The sequence below is a fragment of the Aptenodytes forsteri genome, unplaced genomic scaffold, assembly GCF_000699145.1.
Source record: "Aptenodytes forsteri isolate BGI_AS27 unplaced genomic scaffold, ASM69914v1 Scaffold149, whole genome shotgun sequence".
NCBI lineage: Eukaryota > Metazoa > Chordata > Aves > Sphenisciformes > Spheniscidae > Aptenodytes > Aptenodytes forsteri.
In genome coordinates, this window is record NW_008795560.1 from 19,960 (window position 1) to 26,049 (window position 6,090).

A 6,090-nucleotide genomic window follows, 5' to 3' on the forward strand; every position below is an offset into this window, starting at 1 on the left:
CGCTTGCGGCGGGCCCCGCTCGCCAGTAGCCTGAGAGCTATGCCACCGCTGCCCGCCCGGGGCTCTGCCCCCACCGTTTGCCCTTCTCCGGGGAAGGGAGGGGGGCAAAGTGGGTTAACGGCAATAGGGCAGTTCCCATTTCTTCCTCCGGTTCCCCTGCCTCCTTCCTGGCTCGCAGGCTGCTTCCCCCGTTTGATGCCAAAGCGGCGTTCTCCTGGCCCAGTCGTGCCCCGTGTAAGACCTCTTGCCCTGTCGCTAGCTGCCCCGGCGGCTGTGCCGCTCCTCACATAGCCCTTTCTCCCCCCCGTGCACTGGTGAGCCTCGTCATGCTTTTCTGTAATCAGGCCCGGTGGAATTAGAGCAGTACAGGGTGCAAGGGTGCGTGATAGAAATGAACTGCTCTCCATTACAGCTTTGATCTCCAACTGCTGGTCATGGATTTAAGTCCTTTAATCCCTCTTTTATTGTGAATGTGCGATGGCTTAGATACGTGCAATGCATTACAGCGCCTGGGTAGGCTTTCCAGTCTTACCTGACTTTGGTTGTGCCGGTACCTGGTGTCTTTCTATGTGTATCAAACCTTCCTCACTTCCACATGGGAGTGAAAAACGATACATTACCATGGAGGGTTTAAGGGTTTCTTAAATATAGAATGAGGTGAAACAGTTTGGATGCTTCAAGCCAGGCACACGTGGGAGCTTTGTGGTGAAGCAGAGACTTCGGGATTCTGCCTTCCCTGCTGTTTGTTTGTTTGTGTGTGTGTCCGTCTTGCTGATAGTGCAGTCGGGGCAGATTCCTCTGCTAGTCTGAAAGAGCTGTGGAGATTAAGGTAACTGCAGGAGATCAGGGGTTCTCAAAACTAGGTTTAATCATCTACATTGCTTCGTTCTGGACTGGAGGCTGGGTGGGCAGATCAGAACTGATAAGGCTCTGCTGCTCGGTTGCTCTCTAATGGGGATGCAGGGGTGTGGGGGGGTGCTGGCCGTGGAGTAGGAAACTCCCACAGAAAGCATCTGTAGTAATTGTCAGCTACTCTCTGCTAAGACCAGCCAGCCCAAATCCACTTTAATCTGGTGTCTTTATCCCTGCTATTAAGCACGTGAATCGCTCGTTTGAGAACTGGCCCAAACTAGTAGGGCAAACCTTTGGGGCAGACAGCATCTGGAAGTTGCATTGACCATGTTTGGTATGAAATGCAACTTGGTGTCCCTGGGGAATTGAGTGGTCTGCAAGCATTGGATTTCTGCAAAGACAACAAATTTTGCACGGATGTATTCTGTAAATCCTTATATAGAACTTGTACAGAGTATTTGCCTGTATCTTTTATGCTGCTTAAGATGGAGTGTATACTGGAGAAGTAACACTGGCCTACTATAAAGCCTTATCCAAACAAATTGTTTGGGTTACAGCCTGCTGGGGAGGAGACCACGATGACACACTGTTTGGGAGAGTTCTGCTGGTGCTCATCCCATTTTTTTTTCTGTTTGTTTTAGTAGCACTGCCAAAACGTGCAGGGCTGCACAGCATGTGGCTCTTAGTTTTTCTGTGTGGGCAGGGTGAAGACAGGTAGCTGTTTCTTAACAAGACAGGGATTGTATTTCTTGTGCTTATGTAAGAGCATGGCTTTTGAGAGTGATTCGGCGCTTGAATATTTCCCCAAGCCTGTACAAACAAAAATGCCTTGGCTCCTTTCCCCTTGCGTGGCTTTCTGGTGTAGATGGGATTTCTCCACGTGAAGCAATCTTGGATGTGTAAGAGGGTGGGGAATATTACTAAAGTGCTGAAGTGTGACGTTGGTGCTTAGGCTGTGGGTGGGTTGTGTTACAACAGCTCAGCAGCTTTGAGTGAGAACATGGTCTTGTTCCCCTGGGGTGGGGGGAGGTTCGAGCTGAAGCCTGACGTCTTCCGGCAGTCCCCGACCCTCTCTGGTGGAGTGCTTTAGAAAGCAAAGGCTGCACGGGCCGGGTCCTCCCCTCTGCTTGTGCTGTGGGAGGATGGGGTTCCTGCAGAAGATGCTTTAGGGGCCTGCAGCTGGGGACGGGCAGAAAGCCACCAGTGCAGCCAAGACATGGGATCAGTGGCGTTGACAAAGGACTTGGCCTGCCTTGCTTGGGCAGAGTAGCATCCTTGAGCTCTGCCTGTGCTTTTAGCATCTAAAAGTGCCCCTGGCAGCACAGGAAGGAAGCAAGGGATATTCCCCTGCAGCAGAGGCGTCTGCCTGCTGCAGGCTTGGGCTGCTTCTGTGTTTGAGCTGCAAGAGGGCTCTGAGCGCAGCAGGGCCATAGCAGTGCTAATGGGCTGCAAGCTTGTTGAAGCAGTCCTACTTTTCTGCTTGAAGTAAGAAAAAGCCTCCGTGTGGCACCACACGGTGTTTGTGCGTCCCCAGCAGTGTAGACAAGCAGAAATCCAACGCAGAAGGTGCTGGCAGAGGATTGCTCAGGGGGAGGGGGGCAGGCTTGGTGCTGTTTGTGAGCTCTGTTTGCTGGTTTAAAGCAATCATGCTTGGAGGCCTCCTGATTGGCAAAGCTGGTGTCTTGTTGATGATAGCTGTGTTTGGAAAGTAGTGCAGCATTATTAATGTTAAAACCGGTTTGGCTTGTCCTGCTGCCATTGATCCCCGAGGCCTGTTCTTTCTGCTCTTTGCCCAGTTTCTCATCTGTCCCTCCCAATCAAATCAAGACATTGCTATCTGCACGTTTTACTTTATTTTGCCTTCTGACTTGGCAAACTCATGGGGCAGCTGAACATGTAGAGCAAATCCTTGCTTTGCTTCAGCCTTCCTAAAACACAGAGCAGCAAAATTACAGTGTCTAAGGCAATGTCCCTTAGTCCTGAAGGGAAGGAGCCTGTGACCTCTGGTAGCCGAACCTAGAGGTGGCTGTCGGGATGAAAAGCCTGTAACATGTAGAAAGAAGCAGCCTCTCTAGCACCTCGTACCTTGTCAAACTGCATGCACAACTCATGGGGTGGGAGTTCAGGGGGGCACGGTCCCTCTGCAGCCCAGCACCTTGTCCATACTAGATGTGGAAGTACCCACGTGGGTGGGAGCAGTCACCCCTGCGGTGCTTAGGGCACAGTCAGGGAAACAGCGCTGCTGCCCAGTTCTCATCTGTCCTAAGTGCCTGCCAGCTCCCACGCTGGAGAGCACTTTCTTGTGGTTCAGTTTTCCAAACAGCTTACGCAAGAGGCAAATTGGGGCTGAACTTGGTACTTTTCAGACCGGCGGTACCAGAGACTCATTCACTCTAGAAGGTTGAGGCTGTTAGCCAACGTGATTGCTCTCTTTCCTGCCCCTCCTGCTGTTGTCTCCCAAGGCCTTGGCACTTCGAGGTCCTGTAAAGGCCTATATCCAGTCCAACAGCCGTGAAAATGTGTTTTCCTATGTCTTCCCCTCTCCCCTCCCATCCAAGCCTCTGTTAATGGCTTTACTATTGCCTTGAGCTGTCTGAATGGTTGGGGTGGGGAGGCCATTTGCTGCTCTTCTCAAAATGCCTGAAGTGGAGCCTAATGTGATCTTGCTGTGGTTTTCTTGTGGTGGTTTACTGCCTTCTTGATACACTTGTGTCCCACTTCCACCATGAAGCTGGAAGCTGCTAACTTGGCTTTCAGAGTGACGATGGAGAGGAGGGAACCTGGCTGGCTGCTTGGCATGCAGACTTCAGCACAACTCCTGCAGCTACTTTTCCCTTCCCTCCGACTCCTGGTGCTGGTAAATGCTCTGTTGAAAATGTGCTGTCTGCTTGAATCCAGTTGGCTGGCTGTACGTTAACACCAGCTTGTGTTGCATTTTGTGTGTGTTAAGTTGTTCTCCCTCGAATGGATGGATTGATGGGCTTTGTCTTTAAAACCAACTCTTTTTTTTTTAATTCGGTGGTGATGACTGTACCAACAAGGGAAGCATGATAACTGCAGACCGTAGAACCACAATGTAAGTGATTTAAGTTGACTTGTAAGATTACTTGATTAAGTTATTGTGGCTCGCTGATCCCACAGAGCTCCCCAGCTATCACTTCAGTTAGACAAAACGGAGTGTCCAGCTTTCAAAACACTTCCTTGCTCTTGAGTTAACATTTATCCTCTTCAGCCTGCTCTTAGATCCTCGCAGCTGCATTCTTCTCCTCCACTCAGTACAGCTTGTTCCTTTATGCCCTGTAACAACAGCAGGGTTGTGCTGCTTTTGCAGCCTCAAACTAGAAGCTAATGTAGTTGAAACACTACAAAACCGGTGGGGACAAACCCTGTGCACGCCTGACCTCCAGGCTGCTATTGTGGAGCATGTGTGGCTGTTTGAGACTCGGTGGAATGCAAACGCTGTAGATTAAGGATTCAAATTATTTGCACTAGAATGAGACTCTTGTGATGAGACTGGGCTTGGTGGCTCTGAGTAGGCAGGGCAGCCTAGTTAAAGAGTTTAGCTTGTAATAATCTACTGCTCCAAGGGGCTATAAAAGTTCCTACGTTAATGAGCTGTTAGGGCTGCATTTCTAGATTAGTTCAGACATCCACTTTTTTTGTGTGTGTGTGTCTTTAAGTGTGTGTCTGAATAGTTGTCCAGTAAATGCTCTGCCTCTGATGAGCTTTGCTGTGTATCGCTGTCAGCCATGCTCTGGCTCAGGGTTTCTGGCACTTGCCTGGCCCTGCAGCTCCTGGAGACTCTCTGCTGTCACCCTCTGAGTAATGGCCCTGGCCCCTTACCCAAAGCAATGACTCAGACTTCCGAGGTGCTGCAGCACAGAGGTGGATCTCTTCTTATGGGGGAAGAAAAGGGGTGACAAAGCAAAACTAGTGCTGCTTGGCAGACGGTCTGCGCTGCCCTCGGCACCCAGCACCTTCACTGCTGCCTCTTGTCTCATCTGCCTCAGGTTATGGCTATGGTGGGCAAAAAAGCTATCGGGCTCTGACGTATGACTGCTGCCAGTAGCTGAGTTGGTGTTGGCAAAGGGAGATCAGAAAATGGCCTTGCCTTGAGTAGCCAGTAACTTGCTCTGGCAGCTCTGTGGTTGCTGCGTTTTCAGACAGATACAGTGGGAAACAAGAGTTGCATGGGGGAGAGAGGAAGGCAGTAGTATTATCTGAAATGACTGGGAGCGTTTCAAAGCAAGCTAAAGGAGCGGAAAGTGTCAAAAGAGGGGGTTAAATACTTAATCCTGAATCTGGAGAAAATGTCAGCGTAGGAGGGGAAAACACGCAAGATGTAGCTGCATCCCTCAATTTCTGAAGGCTGGCTGACTTAAAAAATACACTTTTTGTGAAAGTCTTATTTTTGCTGGAAATACGCATTCTTGTCAGTTTTATCCTTAAATCCTTTGAGGCTGAGACTCTGCTTATAACATGCCAAGAGGCTGCTGTTAGACAAATTATTGGGATAACTTAAAAATCAAAGCAGTTAATTAAAATCTTAGAGAGACGCTCCTTGGGGCGGGAAGGAGACTGGGAGACCTGTAGCACTGTTACCCAAGCAGCTAGTGTCATGTCAAGCAAAAACAAGGTTTCTTCTTGCTTAAACAAATCACGTTCTGTCAGGGAAAGCAAAGCCTGCCGTGGGAAGGATTTCTTTCTTCTGATGTTGCTCTGCCTGAGCTGCTGAAGGGGAAAAGGTGTCTCCACCGCAGTTCAGCTAAAACTGTGCTGCTGTCTGCTGTAAAACTTGAATACAAAGTGATGTGGCCTTGCCCTGTTTACCTTGCTGTGAGGCTAACCCTGCCTCCTGCCCTTTAGCTGCCATTACAGTCAAACTATAGCAATAAAACGAAATGTTAGCCTGCATTAATGACTGTGAAAGTGCCTGCCTTGGACTTGCACAGAAGTGGCCTGCGTGGCACAGTAGCCAGAAATCTCGGTGCATGAGGGGAGCGTGGCTGGAAGAAGGGTGCCTGGCGTGACGGGGTGCTGCCACGCTGGCATGGAGAGGAGTGGGACCCATAGGTGGAGGGATGGATCCTGGCCAGCGCGGTGCTAGGAGGGAGGCAGAAGCTTCTTTTGTGGGCTAGTGTCCCCCTTTAAAAACAAACTTCTACTCTCCCCCAAATGGAAATATAGTCCTTACTAATGTCAGGAGCTTTTGCTTGGAAGACTCTCTTCCGCAGCGAG